The 21,208-nt window shown below is 36.1% G+C and overlaps 1 protein-coding gene across 3 annotated transcripts in view; it reads left to right on the forward strand.

Moving 5' to 3' along the window:
* The window catches only part of LOC129775066 (leucine-rich repeat-containing protein 24), a 420,822-nt gene that overhangs the window by 243,894 nt on the left and 155,720 nt on the right, over positions 1 to 21,208 (forward strand). For all 3 annotated transcript variants that reach the window (XM_055779408.1, XM_055779324.1, XM_055779499.1), the window contains exon 2: positions 12,782 to 12,882. The gene's annotated coding sequence lies outside the window, so the exon portion shown is untranslated. The remainder of the gene's footprint in view (positions 1 to 12,781; positions 12,883 to 21,208) is intronic.

The raw sequence follows: 21,208 nt of genomic DNA on the forward strand, positions 1-21,208 counted from the left end.
AAACTAAATCTGAAACTAGAATCAATATCCGGAATCTGAATCTGAATCTGAAATATGAATCCAGAATCCTAATTTGGATTCTGAGTTCAGAATCTGAATCCTAAATTTGAATCCAAAATCTGAATGCGAAATCGGAATCGGAATCTAGAATATATATCGAGAATCTGAATCTGAAATCTAATTTGGAAATATGGATCTAGAATCTAAATCTGAATCCGGAATCTAAATTGGAAATCTGAATCCGAGTCTGAATCTCGAATTTGAATCTGGAACCTTTAATTTGGATTCTGAACCCAGAATTTGAATCCGAAATCTGAATTCGTGATCTGAATTCGAAATCTAAATCTGGAATCTGAATCCGGAATCTTAATAAGGATTCAGAATCCAGAATCTTAATTTGGATTGTGAACCCGGAATCTTGAATCCGAATTCTGAATATAGAATCATAATTCGACTCAATCAGACTCTTGAATCTGATTTTGGTATCTGAATCCGAAATCAGAATCCAAAATCGGAATATGAATCCGAAATCCGAATCCGGAAAATGAATTTGGAAACTGGATCGGAAATCTGTATCTGGAATCTGAATCCAAAATTCGAAGCAATCATTCGAATCCGACATCTGGATCGGGAATCTGAGTCTGAAATTTGAATCTTGAATCTGAGTTCAAATCTAAATTAGGAATCAGAATAAGGATTCTGAATTCGGAAAATGAATTCGTTATCGGAATCCAGAATTTGAATCCGAATTCGAATCAGATATCTCAACTTGAATTCTGAATCTGTAGTCTGAATCCAGAAACCGAATATGGAACCTGAATTGTAAATCTGAATCCAGAATCTGATTTCGGTCAGAATCTGTAATCTAAATCAGGAATCTGAATTCGGAATCTGAGTCCAAAATCAGAATCTAGTAAATGAATTCGGAATTTAAATCCGAATCTGAATCCAAAATCTGAATCTGGAATCTGAATCTGGAATCTGAATCCGGAATCTTAATATGGATTCTAAATCCAGAATCTACATCCTAAATCCTAATTTGGATTTTTAATCCGGAATCTTGAATCCGAAATCTGAATCCAGAATCAGAATCCGGAATCCAAAACCGGAATTTGAATCCGAAATCTGAATCAGGAATCTGAATTTGGAATCGGAAATCGGAATCTGGAATCTGAATACAAAATCCGAAACCGGAATTCGAACTGAACCTTAATTTGTAATTAAAGTAATCAACCGCTTTTGTTTCAAGTATTAATACTGAAAATTTGCAAACAAAATGTGAAGTTTACGGAACTACTTTGTTAACATTAACCTTGTTATGACTACAATATCATCACATTCTGTCAGTACTATGAAGCATTCTGATTTAAGGGGGTAGTTTGAACATCATTATGCTGTTCAACAACTTCAACCAGCGCAAGAGCCTACTAATAACGAAGTCTATAAAACTATTCCCAAACTTTGGTTGCGTGTTCGAGAAAAAAAAAGTTTTCAACGATATCGTAGAAAACCCATTTCGTGTCAAGCGATTCCCGGTATTAAAGCCTCCTCCACACGCTTGCTCGTATCGTGACATGCCGGGAATGTCCAAAAATTCCATCCCATTTCGATCAAATTAACAACCTTTCCTCCTCGCTTCGGCTCGACTATGTAATTCATGCAATCATCCATCCCTCGGTTCCCCCCAATCAAACGAGCCGCCGCCCTCTCTCGGCACGCAATTTCTGTACTTTGCAAGTCTGCCGACATAATTTCGTTCGATTCCATTTACCCTCATTTCTACTAAACTAATTCGGCTGATTCGTTTCACCTACGCATCGTAACCTAACCTCCTATCCTTCCCTCCCCGAGTCCTTTAATCCTTTTTTCGATGGATCCAACGTTCCGAAAAATTGCCCCCTCCATTGTGCCCGCTCCATACAAGGGACCAGACGCTACCGTAACCCGCTCATAACCCAAAGGATAATAGCTTCTCGTCATCCCTAGCAGCACACTTCCTGTCATCCGAATCAGGTCGATGCGATCCGATCCGGTACACGAGGAATTCAATGGGACACGCAAACGCACTCTCCGATGTTGTGTTCCCTGTGCGGGAGTGTGTGTTTGTGTGTATGTATGTGAGCTAATCAAATAATCGATGAGATTAGATGAAACAAGCTTCGGCCCGAATTGACAATCGACTCATAATTCAAAAGTCGGCACCGCATAATACCACGTAAGAGATTGATCACGTATCCCCGAATCCATTCCAGTGACCAGGACAACATGATGGAAGATCTCCGTCGCGAGATAAGCTCTTGCTGGCGTGCAAATGAATTTGTCCACTTGCTTCGACAAGCCCGGGTGCTATTTTTACTTGTCCCAAATCATTAACCGTACCGAAAGTGACTGGGGCCTGGGGCCTGTTGTTACTTGGAGTCGCCGCCGGTCGCTAACTCGTCGAGTTGTCGATGAAATGGGCGGCGGCGGCGGTGCAGAAGATGGCGATGGTGGCTTCGAATGGGCTTCTCGCGTGACCGAAGCAATTTAGCCTCCCTCTCCTCCGAACGCCGAAAGTTGGTGGTTAATCTCAAGTTATGTGCTAATAGACGACGGCCAAAGTCAAAATGTGGGAATTAATGTACATGCCACAACAGCGTGTGTTCGCTGCGGCAAGGAGACGGCTCGGTTTCGGCAGTTCTAGTCGCCTGTATCCCACCCCTCCCCTTCTGGTGGAGTTATTACACACAATAGACGATGATTTTAGATTATGGTCGTCGATTCGGCGCGAGATTCCGGTTGTGATTGATGGCTAGCAGTAGTAGCGTTGGGCTCTTGGGCGCGCGTGGATCCGTGAATTGTGTGATTCAACTCGTATCATTTGTATAGCGCGGCGCGCAAAGCCGATAACTACACTGCCGCAGACGATGATTTATGGTTGGGGATCGGAGGCATCCAGCAGGTTTCGCTATCGTGCGCCATCGACGAAGAAGACACGCAAAATTCAATCGAAAATAGTGCGTCATTTTGGCTCCATGCTGGAAGTCGCGAGGTCTGCAGTTGTAGTCAGACGCAAAGAGAATTGAATATGATTCTAAGAAAAAAAAATTCCAATTGATTTTTTTAATGGTTTTAGGGATAATTATATGGAATTCTATGAATTCTGCCAATAGTTATGCCATCTACAGAACATGGAGAAACTGCGAAGAAAAAGATCATAACAACGGTTCGAAGCCTATACCTCCAACCATAAACACTTTCTCATTTTCAATCGTCTGACCTGAATTTTCGCCTCGTCGCTCTGCGAAAAAATAATGCAAAATATAGGTTATATTCTCTGCCATATGTTCATATCTGTTTAAAATCAAAATATCACTAGATAAAATAATTTAGCATTTTGTTGAACTTGCATTTTTAGAGAGTTAATTGGTTTTAATTTGATGTGTCGATCATCTGAATCGGTTTAGTAGTTCAAAAGTTTCTTTTTTTTTGTAAAACAAACCACCCTAAAATGGAAATAGTCATCCTAATGAAAATGTTCGATTGGTATCTGACTAAAATCCGTTCGCAGCGAAAAAAATCAAAAAAAAAACAATTTCATAAAAACGTGATTTTTTCCTGATTTGGAAACCGTTATTCTACGTCATAAACTAAATTCCAACCCAGATCGATGACCAGTAAATGTTTTGGGAATCAAACTTTTAAAAAATGAGGCATATTAGCCTTGAATTCGCAAATTGTTTTCATTAAAGTATGTTTAATCTGAAGTCTGAATCTGGAATCAGAACCTGAATGCAGATTCTGAATCTGAATCCGGAGTCTAAATCCGTAACATTAAACCAGAATTTTAAATTTTATGATCCGGAATCTGTATCTGAATTTGAATCTTAATCTGAATCGAAAATCTGGATACGGAATCTGAAGTTGAATCTAGAATCTGAATATTTATTCGGAATCTGAATTCGTAATCGACATAAACTAAATTTCAACCCGAATAGATGACCAGTACGTGTTTTGGGAATCAAACTTTCAAAAAATTAGGCATATTAGTCCCGAATTCGCAAAGGGATTTTATTGAAATATTTTTACCGTTCACGTTCAAGTCCAAAAGCTATCTGAAAAAATTCTGCACCACATCCAAGTGCTCATAGTTCAACATACAGCGGGCATAGGATAACCCTCTTTCGCAGAAATACACAGCTCAATTTGTACTGTTTGCTTACTTCAGATTTTGATAGATTCTCATAATGCTAATCTTAATCCGGATCCTGAGATCAAAATTGTGAATTATGAGATCTGAGTCTGTAATCAGAATCCCGAATCCGTAGTCTAGGCATGCAACTTGGATTCTGGCGTATGGAATTGAGTTATAGACCTGAAATCTTATTTTTTGAATTTAAGAAGGAGTCCGAATCTGAACATGAATCTGTATAGTTGGGAATCGAATCCGGAATCGGGATACGAGATCTCAATCCGAAATCTGAAACCAGTACTTGGATCTGAAATTTGAATCTGGCATCTAACTACGGTATTTGAATACGGAATCGGGATCCGAATCTTGAATCCGAGATCTGAATTCTAAATCTGGAATCTGAATCCGGAGATTAAATCTATAATCTGAATCTGAATCTAAATTCGAAATATTCGAATAAGGATTCTAATCCGAATCCCGAATATGTAGCCGGAATCTTAATCCAGTATCTGAATCTGACTCTAAATCCGGAATCCGGAATATGAATCTAAATCCGGAATCTGTATCTGAATCCAGAATCTGAGTCTGAATCCAGAATCTTAACCTGAATCCAGATTCTGAATTTGAATCTGAAGTCTTAATCCGGAGTATGAAACCCGAATTTTTAACCTGAATCTGTATCTGAATTTGACTCTTAATCCGATTCTGAAATCTGAATCAAAATCCGTATTACATAATCTAAATCTGAATTCGGAATCTGAATCTGAATACGGGATCTAGATCAGAGATCTAAATCCGGAACATGAAACCAGAATTTTAAACCGTAATCTTAATCCGGAATTTGCATCTGAGTTCGTAATCTGTATCTGAATCCGGAGTTTGAATCCGGAATCTGATTTTGAATCTGGAATCAGTATCTAAATCTGGAGTCTGAATTCGGAATCTGAGCCTGAATCTGGAATCTGAGTCTGAATCTGGAATCTGAACCGGAATCCAGATTCTGAATCTGAATCCGGAGTCTTAATCTGGAGCATGAAACCCGAATTTTTAACCGGAATCTGTATCTGAATTAGACTCTTAATCCGAATCGGAAATCTGAATCTGAGTTCGCATTACAGAATCTGAATCTAAATACGGAATCTAGTCCGAATCCCGGATCTGTAGCCGGAATCTTAATCCAGAATCTGAATCAAACTCTAAATCCGGAATCCGGAATCCGGAATCCGGAATATGATTCTAAATCCGGAATTGGTATCTGAATCCAGAATCTGCGTCTGAATCTGAATCTGTAGTCTTTATCCGGAATCTTAATCCGAAATCTATATTTGAATTTGACTCTGAATCCGAATCGGAAATCTGAAGCTGAATACGCATTACAGATTCGGGATCCGAATCTTGAATCCGAGATCTGAACTCTAAATCTGGAATCTGAATCCGGAGATTAAATCTATAATCTGAATCTGAATCTAAATTCGAAATATAAATCCGAATACGGATTCTAATTCAAATCCCGGATATGTAGCCGGAATCTTAATCCAGAATCTGAATCTGACTCTAAATCCGGAATCCGGAATGTGAATCTAAATCCGGAATCTATATCTGAATCCAGAATCTGAGTCATTATCTGGAATCTGAACCTGAATCCAGATTCTGAAGCTGAATCCGGAGTCTTAATCCGGAGCATGAAACCCGAATTTTTAACTGGAATCTTAATCCGGAATCTGTATCTGAATTTGATTCTTAATCCGAATCGGAAATCTGAATCTGAATCATTACAGAATCTGAATCTGAATACGGAATCTAGATCAGAATGCGGAGTCTAAATCCAGAACATGAAACCAGAATTTTAAACCGTTATCTTAATCCGGAATCTGTATTTGAATTCGTAATCTGTATCTGAATCCGGAGTCTGAATCCGAAATCTGAATTTAAATCCGGAATCAGTATCTGAATCTGGAGTCTGAATCCCGAATCTGAGTCTGAATCTGGAATCTGAACCGGAATCCAGATTCTGAATCTGAATCCGGAGTCTAAATCTGGAACATGAATTCAGAATTTTAAACCGTAATCTTAACCCGGAATCTGTATCTGTCTATGCCTCCTCATCTGAATCTGCATTTGAATATTAATTTCAATTTGGAACCTAAATCTGAATCGGTAATCTGAATCTAAATACGGAATCTAGATCAAAATCCAGAATCTCTCTCCGGAATCTGAATCTGAGTCTAGAATCCGAATCTGAATTTGATTTTCAATCTCAATCCGGGATCTGAAGCTGAATCTGGAATCTAAGTCTAAATTCAGAATCTTAATCTGAATCCGTAATATATATCTGAATGCCAGAACCTATATCTGAATCTGGAGTCTGAATCAGACTCCGGAGTCTAAATCTGGAACAAAAAACGAGAATTTTAATCCGAAATCTGTATCTGAATTTGACTCTTAATCTGAATCGGAAATCTGGATCTGAACCCGGAATACTAAGATCTGAATCCGAATTTGACTCTTAATTTCAATTCGGAACCTGAACCTGAATCTGAATCTGAATATGGAATCTATATCTGAATCTGGAATCTTGATCCGGAATCTGAACCTTTAGTCTGAATCTAAATCTGGAATCTGAATCTGAATTTGACTCTTAATCTTAATCCGGGATCCAGAATTTCTGTATCTGAATCCGGAGTCTGAATCTGGAATTTTATTCTAAATTCGGAATCTGAATCTAAATTGGTAATCTGTATCTGGATCCGGGATCTTAATCTGAATCCAGCATCTGTATGTGTAGATTACATCTGAATCCGAAATCTGAATCCGAAACATGAATCCAGAATCTTAAATCGGAATTCTAATCCGGAATCTGTATCGGAATCTGGAATCTGAATCTGAATTCGGAATCTTAGTTCGGAATCTGAGTCTGATCCTGAATCCTGAATCTTAATTCATAATCTGAATCTAAATTTAATTCCTCATCTGTATCCGTAAACTGAATCTTAATCCACGAATTGGAATCTGAACCTGAATCCGGAGTATGGATCTGAGTGCGTAATCTGAATCTGAATCCGAAATCTGAACCTGATTTGGATCTTTATTCCGAATCAGAATTTGGAATGCGAAATTTTTGGGTGGTATCCGAGTTCAGGAACTATATCAATTCAAAATCGAAATATGGATTCCGTTTCTGCAATTCAAAAATCTTCACCTAGAATCTGTATCTGGAAGCTAACTTTGGGTTTTTTTTTTGTAGTAAGTATCGGAGAACTACATTCAAAATCAGTTATTGGAATTGTGGATCTGATATATGAGCTGAAATCATAAATCCGCATCAGTCTGGAATCTGAATGCGGAATAATAGTCTGGAATCTAAATCCGGACACAGAATCTAGAATCTTGATTTGGAATTTGAATCAGGAGATGGAATCTGAAAGTCTGAAATATGAATCCGGAAACTAAATCTAGAATCTTCATTTGGAATGTGAATCAGGAGATGAAATCTGAAAATTAATCTGAATCCTTAATGTGGAATTTATGCGATATCCGCGTCCCATTTTGATCGTTTATGCGAGGAATTGCTCGTGTAGGGATTGAATTTCACCGCACAGAATTAACACGTGTAATGAAGGTGTAATGTTCGCTCTGAAAAGGACGCTCCGCTGTATCGAATGGAACGAATAATCGTAAATCGTATGAAGCGTGCACGAAGAAGAAGATTGTTTTTTCTTCATTGATCCAGAGTGAATAAGGCGCAATATGAAATGCAGCAAGTTCACTTTTTAAAGACGATTTGTCAATGAGAGTGTATTTGTGAGGCCCTGGATCTGAGTAGTGAGATCGAAATTTTAAACAAGTATTCTTTTTACTTCACTCAAAAAAAAGAGATAACACTGGAATGTTATTTGAAGTTTGTATCAAATGTTTTAACTCTGAATTTTGAATTTGTTACTAAACCTAGGTCTGAAATCAGCAATCTTTATCCTAGATCCGCGATAGGAAGCGATAAGCTATTTCGGACCTCGATAGGATTTTGTTTACTTTCATTTCAAAAACAAATTTCCTCGTTCGGCTGTGGTCTCACATAATCGCATACCTCCCGACAGCGGCCAATGCAATTAGTAGTTTTAAACGCTATGTTCGTGGTGTCGAATGGGTGGGTAACAAATTCTCTTTCTCATTCGTATAACCTTCCGAAATGTTTATGCCGTCATACTTCAGCTGTGAACCGGCGCGGCGGTTGTTGGGGAAGAGGAATGTTCTCGAGCACACCGAAAAGAACACAGACCTAAAGGTTGGTCCCGGACCGGTGTTTTATGATTGCAAAAGTTTTTCCTCCACTCACAAGACGAAGGGGAGAGGGAGAAGTCCTTGAAAAAATAACAACAGAATAATATTACTTTGAGGTGGAACCGTTCTCGCCCGGATGGGATGACGACGGCGGCGGCGGAGGCCTGCAAATGGTAGGCGTAAAGAGAGAGGATCGTCCTCTGTTCCACTCGGTGATCGCTTCCAACATAGGTTTATTCTCATCCGCCGCCTTATGCTTTTTCCCTCATTAGTTTTCACGTGCACGTTTTCGCCGGTACTTGAGAATCTGTCATTTGCGGCGGAGCACGTGCTGGGGGGGGGGGCTTGCCATGGGGGGTGGCACAAAACGGGCAAGGTAATGGTATTATCTCCACCGTCAGAATAAATTTGTTGCGCGGACAAAGTGGATCGGCCTTGGGCGTAAAAGCGAACGAAACACACGAGCGGCAGAGAGCAAAAACGCAGAAAAAAGATACTCGTGAGGGCGGACTTCAAGAGTAAGTTGTTACAATTAATTAGAGGCAGTTTCTTTGCGCTGCAAGACTATCAGCGATAAGGAAGCGAAATTAAGCGAGGTTAACCGAGGAGAAAAATGATGCATGCCTGCGAATATTTAAGGGAAAACATTAATAAAGTGGCTTTACGTGGTTTAATGAAATGATAGGGCGTTGATAGTACCCCCCAAGGGGAGAGAAATTTGATATCGTGTTTGAGTGAATGTGACAGATTGTTTTTTGTTGTTTTCGCACTGTGGATGATATTTGGTAAAGATTTTCAGAATCATTTTAGGATTATATAATCGGAAATAAGAAAATAGAAAGCAGGAAATAGGAAAAATAAGAAAAACAAGGAAAAATAGGAGAAATAGACAAAAAGAAAAAATATGAAACAAAGGAAACCTAGGTAACGTTTGACACATGGGAAACATAGGAAACACAGGTAAAATGAGAAAAAAATGGGGAAACAGGAAGAATAAGAAGCATAGTATAAATAGAAAAAATAGTAAAAAATGAAAAATAAAAAAATTGAAAAAAAATGTAAACTGAAAAGAAAATGAAACATTGGAAAAATTGGAAAAACTGAAATTGAAACAAAAAGGATGAAAAGAATATAAATGCATTTAAATTTTTAAATCTAATAATGAATGGACCTTTATAATAAGATTTATTTCAAAGCGTATTTTGTAGTTTATTCACAACTGGTAGTGCGTAAAGAGCAAGCTTGCATCCGATTATTTCGACTCTTCAGATAATACCCATCCTTCTATCTTGTGCGCAACAGAAAAGGTAACATGTACAAACGTACACCCAAAATTAATTTTTAGCAGATGTTTTGTCATCCCGATTTATTACATTGAATGAGCCATTAAATAACAGAAAATATCATTACTCTCAAATACTGGTATAGCATTTTTATAATATATATAGTACGGCAATACAAGATCAATATGAGCGAGCGAAACAAGAGACACATTGCAAATAAGCATGCATTAAATATATCTATATAGATATAGATTCACGTTTATGTTCTCCTTTTTACTCTTAGAAAACAATTTTTAACTTCATTTTATAATGAGGTGTAATATTATCACACATTAATGCAACAGCATAAAAAAAGCATATTAAAATCGCCATGCATTTTAGCCGACCTAGCTTCGATCCCCATTGACTTCGTTTGGAACGCAATTCCACACCAAATCAGCCGAAAAACAGAAAATCCGCCCCTATTCTTTTTTCTGAAACATTGTACTTTTGATGGAAGCCCCCCAAAATCACAATTATTATTAACACATGGGCAATTTCAAATACGACTGATTTTTTCAGCAGCCGACTGATTTGGCGTGGAATTTCTGTATAGAGAAATAGGAAATATGAGAAAAATAAGAAAAATAGAAAAATTTAAAAATTTAAAAATCTAAAAAATGAAATTGAAAAATTGAAATATTGAAAAATTAAATATAGAAAAATTAAAAACTTTGAAAATTTTTAAATTTTTAAAAATTGAAAGATTGAAAAATTTAAAGATTTTAAAATTGAAAACATGAAAAATTGAGAAAATGAAAAATTGGAAAAAAAATTCAAAATTTCAAAATTAAAAAATTAAAAAAATTAAAAATTTTAAAATTCAAAAATTTAAAAATTTAAAAATTTCAAAATTTAAACATTTAAAAATTTAAAAAATTAAAAATTCAAAAATTTAAAAATTTAAAAATTATTTTTTTTAATTGAAATATTAAATATTGAAATATTGAAATATTGAAATATTGAAATATTGAAATATTGAAATATTGAAATATTGAAATATTGAAATATTGAAATATTGAAATATTGAAATATTTCAATATTGAAATATTGAAATAATGAAATATTGAAGTATTGAAATATTGAAGTATTGAAGTATTGAAATATTGAAATATTGAAATATTGAAATATTGAAATATTGAAATATTGAAATATTGAAAATATTGGAAATATTTCAATATATATTGAAATATTGGAATATTGAACTTGAGCTTGAGCTTGGGTAGACTGTACAATTCGTAGTTGCTCTCCGTGATTGACCTGAACCAACCAAATTGCACAAAGAATGACGCTTGGGACTAGCAAATCATTCCCGTTGTGCAATTTTCGGTGATTCGAGTGAAATATTGAAATATTGAACTATTGAAATATTGAACTATTGAAATATTGAAATATTGGAATATTGAAATATTAAAAAATTAAAAAATTAAAAAATTGAAAAATTAAAAATTGAAAAATTAAAAAATTTGAAAATTAAAAAAATTAAAAAATTAAAGAATTTAAAAAAATAAAAAATTAAAAAATTAAAAAATTAAGAAATAAAAAAATCTAAAAATTAAAAAAATTAAAAATTAAAAAAATTCGGAAATTGAAAAATTTTAAAAATTAAAAAATTAAAAAGTGTAAAAATTAAAAAAATTAAAAAATTACAAAATTGAAAAATTAAAAAATTGAAAATTTGGGAAATTGGAAAATTGAAAAATTAAAAAACCGAAAATTCAAATTTTAAAATCAAAAAATTAAAATTTTTATCCATCAACCGTGAACAGAATCGTGAATAAATATACTTCGCAATTTCTGGAAAGCTACTGGAAGATACTGGAAAATTGTGTTTAGCTAGGATCAATGGTTGAGGTACCCGGAATTCGTGGAGCAAAATTCGTTACCCAAAATTCTACAAAAATATAATGTGCTTCAGATTTTTATAGCTAGCGTATTTGAAACAAGCAAACCTAGCTATGAGTGAGGTTCGAATAACATTACTTTGATAGGTCAAAAGATCATTCCCTGTCGAAATATGTGTCTCACTGACTGTCTCATTTTGTGTGTTTGGGCTGAGAAACGACCCTAAATCGATGATGAAGTCTGTCTTCTAATATGCCTTAATTGATCTTTTCCAATATTATTTACAAAATGTAGCTCCTCGTATTACCTGTGCATCCCAAAACTGCAAATACAATGCTGGTTGTCCTCAAAGTTCCCTATATCCGGATGGGGGAATTATTCAGTAAATGTTTCTCTGACCGACTTCCCCATCGTACATATCCCTCCCTCACTTGGCTTCGACATTCCGCCGTTGTGACTCACAGAAGGCATTTCGCACGTAATGAATCCCCCGCCTGGGATACAGAAATGCAAAACATTCAGCAATACTGTAAAATTATTATTCCATCCATTCCCTTCTTCCGGGGGGAGCCTTTATCTTAGAATACAGAGGAAAAAATAACAGACCCCACACACTTGACGGAGATCACTTCCCGAGCCGATCCTTTCGGCTGGTTAAAATCCGGAATTAATGAATCTTTTCCCTCGATATATCTTCCATCAGCACTTGACTTCTCATTTGAGCTCGAGTGTTTATCGGGGTGTTGTATATCGTGATGCTATTGCTGCTGCTCCTCGACCCTCCTCGGCTCCTCCGACATCCTGTTTGACTACCCTTTTGGGCCCCTTCCTCTGAGAGGAAGAAAATGTGTGCGAGGAGAAACCGGAGAAAATTTGTTTGTATGTCACAGATAAATTCCAAGTGGGGTGGTGGCATGACCCAACCGTGCGTGCAGAACTGATGAATTTGCAAATTTTACCACAATCATACCCGAAATTGGTTTTCCAATATGTCCCCTGATTCTCCTCGATGACTATTGCCGTTCGATTGGCACTCCGGCACTCCCGAAAGCCGGATCCCGGGGGGCATGAAGTAGAATGTAAATCTTGTGCTTCGTTTTGCTTGCCAATGGGAAATTTTAATAACATTGCTTTTTTTCTCTCTTTTTTTCTTCCCCACATTTAGGTCTCTTTTCCCTGCCGAATGCCAACGGAGAGAACGACGAGAGGTGATGTCTGTTCCTGCGACATGTGATAAAACCTTTATGCTGTTGGAATTTTGATGAGGTGAGTTTATATTAAGCTTTTCTCCGGTCTGAAAAATGATAACACGAGCAATAGAATGGTTGGATTCCTCTCTTCAGTGCAAAAGAAGAAAAAAAAACACACACACACAGTCGTTTCGCGTTTGCCGGGAAATAATTTAAATTCCAGCGACGTGAGGTCACATAAATTCAAGTACTAGATTTAATCTCCGCCGGCGGCATTGGCATTGGCGTTGGCGTCTGCAGTTTGGCCGACTGACATTGAGCCCAACGATGTCGTCAACGTCGTTGGTTTGTCGGGAATTTGCATATTTGCATCAATCTGCATCACGTGTTGGGGTGTTTTGATTTTCTATGCGACTGCTCGACCTACACGGTCGAAATCCAGGCCAGCTGTAGGCAGCGCCACAAACGCCACGAGATCCTTCAAAACGTCGCGTTTGGTTTTTTGCTTCGCTTTCGCGCTACGGAAAAACAAACCTTTTTTGGCACTTTCATCTCGCGAAAAAAAGAATTTCCGAAACTGATGAATCAATTATTAGAAATCGAGATGGGTATCGTTTTCCCTTTTTTTTACCAACATTGAAACACTCCCCGGATCGTGTTTTGTGGCGCTCATTTTCGGAAAGGCCTCTCACTCCTATCGATGGGATCGAAGGTTGTGTGTGAATGCTTGTGAAAAAAGATCTCTTTCGGGAATGTCGGATTATCATTTTTAGGATAAATACATAGTTTGTTTTTTCTTAAGTGTTTTTAAACATTTTTTTAAATATTTTCTCCGGAAATACACGATAAACTTGATTGTTTCTTTCAACCAAACGAAACCTCTCTAACCGCTCTACAATTCGTTCTTCGACGTTCAACTTTTATCTTTTTCAAATTTCGCTGCAATATCATTTTCAATAGTTCCTGATGAGTTTTCAATTAGAATTTGAAATATAAAACTAATATCTTAATATATTTTTTTTTACTTTATATTAAGTTGGGGAAAAAGTTATCCATTATTTTCTCGATAGCTGGCTTTAGTGATCGATATCTGGCGTAGTATCGATCAAACAATTTCAAGTTTAGGCTCGTTGTAAAGGTGTTTTTTCACTTAAAAAAAAATCTTTTCCTATTTTTCGTTTGTTCCATTCAGTTGTGAGTTACAGAGTGTTAATAATGGAGATCAACGAAGAGGAATTTCGGTACATTTTACACTCTTGCTTTTATAAATGCGAAAATGCAAGCTAAGCCGCAATTTGTGTGTATGGTGTCGATACTGCAACAGTAAAATAGGTGCAACTTAATTTAACTTTATTTTTTTTTCATTTTTTTTTTCAAATTGCTTTTTTTAATTTTTTTAAAATTGTTTTTTCTAATTTTTTTAAATTTCTATTTTAGTGCAATATATAAAATTGAGATCTGTACTGTCTACAAATGGACCGTTTGAAGCTAGCGATTGACTAGAAACGTTCAAAATTGGCTAGCAGAAGAGGTTTTGTGTTCCATCAGGACATCGCAAGGACAGATTTCCGAGAGCTTGATTAGGATGTTTTTATGCATCCAACATATAGTCCGGACCCGGCACCAAGTGACTACCACAGTTTTTTCGCATTGCAAAATTTTCAGAGTGATAATAAATTGGGATGAAGAGAAGATTGTTAAAATCTGTTGCTAGAGTTTATCGCGAATAAAAACCAAGACCTCTATGATAGAGACATTATGAAGCAACATTATGACCCAAAACGGACAATCTGAAGCATATTAAAAATAGTTCTGAATTTCACCCAAAAATAATGGATTACTTTTTCCCCAACCTAATATAATCGAGACTGTGTATAATCGGGTTCGACTTGCATTTAGATTTTCAATATTTTCTAAATTTTTGAAATTTTTGATACTTTTAAGATTTGCAAGATTTTTGTGATACACATTTGATATTTTGTAGATTTTTGAGATTTTAGCAATTTTTCAGATATTCAGAATATATTTTCAGATTTTTTTTTTAGTTTTTTTTTCAGGTTAATTTCTGAGGTTGTCAATATTTTTGACATTTTGTATTTTTTTGGTATTTTTGGAATTTTTGAGGTTTTAAAAAAAAATCTGAAAATTGAAATTTTGAAGATTTTTCAAAGTTTTTAGATTTTTCAGAGTTTTTAGATTTTTTTCTATTATTGTGGATCAGCCCCATCAGATAGATTTCGTAAGGAATGGTTGTACGATTCAAAAGTGGTGATTTTAATATTAAAGACAAAAAACGTATGGCCAACCGAAAACGTTTGAAGATTAATAATGACATTACTCAATCAAGATTGGTATCAACACAAATTAAAAGTTTTTGCTGTCTTTGACATTTTTGTAATTGTAAAATGTTTTTTTTTAAATATTTTTGAGATTGTTGAGATTTTTGTGCTTTTTTATATTGTTGATTTAGATTTTTTTCAGATTTGTAATATTATTTAGATTTTCGAATTTTCAAGATTTTTCAGATTTTAATGCATTTTTTTAGGTTTGAAGATTTTGTTAGATCTTTTCGATTTTTAAAAATATTTTAGACTTTTGTGAGTTTTTGAGTTTTTTACGATTTGTGATGTTTTGAACATTTTTAAGAATTTCAAGATTTTTGAGAATTCCAAGTTTTTTTGTGATTGTTCTGATTTTCGGGTTTTGGATATTTGAGTTATTTTTTTTTAATTTTTGTTATTTTTGAGATTTTTGCTGTTTTTTTATATTTTTGGGATTTTTGAGATTTAGATTGAGATTTTGTAGTTTTATGAGATTATCAAGATTTTTAAAATTTTCTATAAGATTATTTTTTTTAGATTTTTTTTAAATTTTCGATATTTTTGAGATTTTCAAGATTTTTGTGTAACGAATTTTTCCAGATTTTCAGAATTTCTGAAATTTTGAGTTTATTTCTAGTTTTGAATTTTTCAAATATTTACGTATTTTTGATATACAGGAAAACCTTTTTTCTGCGGTCTTTTTTGTGCGATTTTCTGTTTCTGCACGCTTTTTTTGCGCGGTATAAATGCTTTATGTTGCGCATGGCATGATTTCTAACAGCAACAAGTTTCGACATGCAACTAAAAACACAGCCACGCGCAACCGAGAAGGCAAACTGTCCCATCGCAAAGCAAGAAAACAAAAAGAGATCGAACAGTGAAAGATGTGGATTTGTTTTTTTTTTTTTGTGGGGAAATATTGAGATATATTTATGATCATAATCATTTTTGAAGATATTTTTGTGATCTTTGAAGTTTTTGCGATTTTTGATATTTTGTATATTTTTGAAAAATTTAAGATTCTTGAGAATTCCAAAATGTTTGTGATTTTTACGGTTTGGGTTATTTTATATTTCGGGTTTTTGGACCGAGAGCTATTTTTGTGATTTTTGAGTTTTTTGATGATTTTAAAGATTTTTGGTATTTTTGACATTTTTGATCTTTTTGATATTTTTGATATTTTTGATATTTTTGATATTTTTGATATTTTTGATATTTTTGATATTGTTGATATTGTTCGGACGTTGTCTTGAACTAGATTTTTGGAGCAACTTTTTTTTCTTTATTAGCAGCTCAAAACTGCAATGAACTTTATTTAATAATAACATTTTTTTTTTGTAACAAACTGTTAATCACATGAGTAAGTTCTATGCTACAACTACCTTTTTCTTCAACCAGCTAATTTCCGCCTAATATCCTCCTGTTTTCTATATTTAATTATCATTTCATCAATACAATTTCAATGTTAAGCATTTCACTCATATTTACCCTTGATAAACAATTATTTTAACTTTAATTAATTTCACAATTTTCTATTTTTGTATACTCATCAACCTTATACTTTGTTTTTATTTTTATTTTGTTGTCGATGACGTTTTTTGTGCGTCGGTTGTCGCGCTCACCGCTGGAGAGCGCTTGTATCATCTGACAGTGTTTCCAGCGGTGCCACAACAGATATTTTTAATATTTTTGATACTTTTTATGTGTTTGATATGTTTGAAATGCTTGATATTTTTTATATTCTTGATATTTTTGATATCTTTAATATTTTTGATATTTTTAATATTTTTGATATTTTTGAAATTTTCGATATTCTTGGCATTTGTGATATTTTTGATGTTTTTGATAATTTTAAAGTGTTTTAGGTTGCATGGATCTCTGTGGTTTTAGAGATTATTACTATTTGTGGTATATCTTAGAATTATTGTGTTTTTTTTTAAATTTTCGATATTTTGTATATTTTTCAGAATTCCTAGAATTTTGTTATTTGTGCGATTTTTGTGGATTTGGCTTTTTTTTTTTGATATTCTGTTGATTTGGCTATTTTTGAAATTTTGTTAATTTTTATTTTCAATATATTTCAAAATATATTTCAGTAGTTTTTTCCGATTTTCGAGATTTTCGAGATTTATCACAGCAAAACCTGTTTTTGTGCGTAAACGTGTGATTTTTTTGCGCCATTTTTTTGTGATATTTTTCATATTTTTGTATTTCTTTATATTTTACTTTCTCAAACGATCAATCCAGTCATCGAAAGACTGTTTATAGCTGTATTCAGGAATTGCCTTCAGTTCACGCAACGAATTCGTTTTTATATATTCAATGATGTCAAAACGGGTCCCACAAAGCGGTGATTCGAGTTTCGGAAATATAAAGAAAGAGTCACAGTAAGTCGCCAGTCGCCAGAGTCGCCAGTAAGTATGCGTTGAATGACCGTGGAATCAAAATTTGATCGTCCTTGACGTGACAAATTGTTCATCTCTGCTCGGCCGCCGTAGAATGCCTTATATGAGTCCTAAATGAGTGCAGAATGCCTTATGAGTCACCAAATGTATTCTACAACTTTTCCAACGTTTCGGCACCAGTAATTTTGTTTGCAACACCAAATTTCACGCAATATTTTTGACCAATAGAACTACCCATATCAAAAATCGTCGAGCAAAAAAAAATCAACTTGTTCTTAATGCCGCTGTGAACGAAATAAATGACAGATCACACTCAATGGTCACAGTATGTACCAAATTTAACAAAAAATTGAAAAATGTTAAGCGGAAAAATTTTAAATTGTAAATTTCCGATATATATATTTGGCAGAATGTATCTGTATCTGTATTGTTATATTGTATCCAATATTGCGTTGCGCCAAAGTTTCCATTGAGGCTCACAGCTTGCTGGATTTTTTTGAAGAATTAAGTCACGATTTTAAAATGGACCTGTAGTATTTTTTTTTTGCTAGTGACTGCCAATCTTCAGCTTTTTTGTTGTTGAAATTGAATAGATTTGCGCACGTAACCACCCAGAACGCTTCCAAATCCTGCCGGATTCGGAGCAGGTATCAAGACTGACAAGATACAAGCTTGATCAAAGTTCGAAAACAAATTAAGTACGCATAATCAACTCACCCCCGGGAGGAAGCCATCGCTCAACACCAACATCTGCCGAAAAGTTCCCGTCTCCTCGAGGATACCAATCGACAGGTGGCTGAGCGCCTGGAGGAGAACTTCCACTGCTTGAGTATTCTCTCCGTAATCATTCCGCCATTATTAGATTCCATCCGTTGATTAACCTAATTAGTAAGTGCTGCTTCTCGGTCGAGAGTGGAAGAGCAGCAAGAGACGCGCGTCTACGCATACCCCCGCGAGTGTTCGATGTTGACGGGATCACCTTCTCTATGTGTATATATATATTTTTTTTTCGGAGCAGGGCGAAATGTTTCCTAACGCACGACGAAAGCGGTGCAATCAAGGCAAATTAATAAATAATGAAGCGCGGGAGCTAGCGGCAGCAACGGGTGGGCGCAGGAACAAAAGCCAGAAAAGGATGCTGCTGCGGAACGACGTTGCCCATGGAGCGGAAAATCCACCACACCGAGGAGCAGCAGCGAAAAAAGAAAATAGTAGCGAGGATCGGAACCAGGATTGGCATCGTTGGTGTTTGAATATTACCATTCATATTTTAGTGCTGCGGAACATGTTAAAATATTCATTCGATGCTGACAATCTGTGTGCTGCTGCCTTCCTTCGTTACAATTTCCTGTCGGTGGAAGGATGCAGGGGCAGGGGGCGCTTGTATTTTACTCACATGCTCGGATGTGGCGCGCTCTTCCGATGACGATGGGGTTGCCAAAAGTAGCGCGTTTTCGGCGGATGCCGATAGAATTGGGCCATTGCAAATGAAGGGATAATTCGCACGCCTTCATTTCGCCGAATACCAACAACCATTGCCATCCCTAAAACCGTAATAACAATAATGGAGCAAAAGCGGGATGTAGCTGTTCCATTTAATTGAAATGAATAATTAATCTGTCGCCAATCGATGTGTGCGAGAGAACACAGCGAGAATGACGATGGATTAAAAGGAATTCGGAGGAACATGTATTACTACCGCATTGGAGATCGTATCAATAATATACGATTGAAGTTTGACAATGCGGATATCTTATATCAAACGGTCCCGGTGATTAAAATCGGCACAGAGAAGTGCGAATGCGAAACGTGTCAAATTATGGCACGCAATTTCATTCCAACTTCCTGTCAAGTCTGTCAATCTTTTGCCTTATGTCCATCAAACCTCCTGTCAATTCCATCTACGTGTCTCAACCCATCACTATCAAAAGCACTCTCGCAAATCTTTCCCCCCTTCAAATCGAAACGCTTAAATTGGCGCTAACCGGTCCAAACGCTGCCGCTGATGGGTGTTAAATTCGTTCCAGTTTCACCAATCCATTATTTCCCGCCTTTCTCCGGGCTAGCGTAGCGTTGATCCATCAATAATTTGTCCATAATCCTTCAGAAAGTTTATGTACCTTTCGCCTTTTTTTGTTCCATCTGCGCTCCACCCTGACTCACTTCCTGCCGACGTTGCAAAAAAAAGAAGAAGTAAAAGGCTTCCCGCGCGCATATTAGGTTTATTATTCATGACAGAAACACGAGATTAGTTTTGGAAAGTGTTCATCAATGTACCATTCATGTCTGTGCATCCCATTTTGGTGTGGGGTTATTGCTGTTGCATTTGGCGCTCATATCCCGATGGATTGCGTTTTACATGCAATCCATCGCGCGTTTTGACAGCCATCGCCGCCACCGCTACCGGGCGTCGCTACTCCTGTGTCGAGTTTTCGAATGGCGAAATGAAATTTTTTGGAACACCAAATGGGTCGACTCCATCCGGCAGAGAGACAGCGTGGCGGTTCATAATCGACACAATTCAATTTCGAGCGCGCCCTCCGGCGGATGTCCTAGTAACAGAGGGGGCCCATATCCACTATGGGAGATTTCCATACAGGCAAGCGGACAAACATACTTACATCAGTTTTTCAACATTACTTTTTCAGGAGTACCCGTACAAAAATGTCATGTATTCCAGAAACTATAAAAGATATAAAGTTAATGTCTTCGACAAAAGTTCATATTTAAATAGGCTTGAGCTTAACCTTGAGCTTGGGTAGACTGTACAATTCGTAGTTGCTCTCCGTGATTGACCAGAACCAACGAAATTGCACAAAGAACGCACTGAATGACGCTTGGGACTAGCCAAACCTTCTCATTGTGCAAGTTTCGGTGATTCGAGCTTTAAATAGTCAATAACGACGCCGGCCACGTCCTTACAGTCACCAGCGGAAGGGAAGGAATGTTAGTATGATATTCGCCGCACGAAGGCCAGAAGGGTCGCCTGTGTAACGTGGTTCCCTAGCGTTTATCATGGAGTGGATAGTTGTTAGTGGGCAGAGGTAAGAATAAGGATTCACTGAGGTAAGTGATGTTATTCTATAATACTACTCTATGAAACGAAAATCTCATACGTCACAAGACGCGGCAGAGATTATTTTTAGGTATACTGATAAGGAAAACCTGTAAAAATAATTTACATCCTAACACTGCCTAACGATTCTCATTGCATCGTATGCATCGCACTTTTTTTTATCGCAACGCAATTGCGACGGTGGAGAGTTCACTGTGGGAAACCTGAGAAGGTAACCAATACAACTGCTTTAAAAACAATCGGATCCAGATGTGCGATATATTCCGTTATTCCACGCGCATAGTCTGCATTCAACCCCATTCGTAGCGATGGAGAGTTATCTTCAGGAAACTTGAAAAGGTTTCCGAGAGCATTCAGAAATCAATCGAACTTGCGAATAATTCTGTAAAACATCGAGCGTATTCTTTATTGAACTCCGATTGCAATGGCGGGAAGGATTTAAAAAGTTAAAGAATTAATGAATTGAAAGATTAAAAAATAGAGATTTCAAGAAATAAAAAAAATTAAGAATTAAAGAATTTATGAATTTATGATTGAATCTATGGATTTAAAAAATTATGAATCTATGAATATGTGGATTTAAGAATTCATGAATCTATA

The sequence above is a fragment of the Toxorhynchites rutilus genome, chromosome 1 (genome assembly GCF_029784135.1).
Source record: "Toxorhynchites rutilus septentrionalis strain SRP chromosome 1, ASM2978413v1, whole genome shotgun sequence".
Classification (NCBI taxonomy): Eukaryota; Metazoa; Arthropoda; class Insecta; order Diptera; family Culicidae; genus Toxorhynchites; species Toxorhynchites rutilus.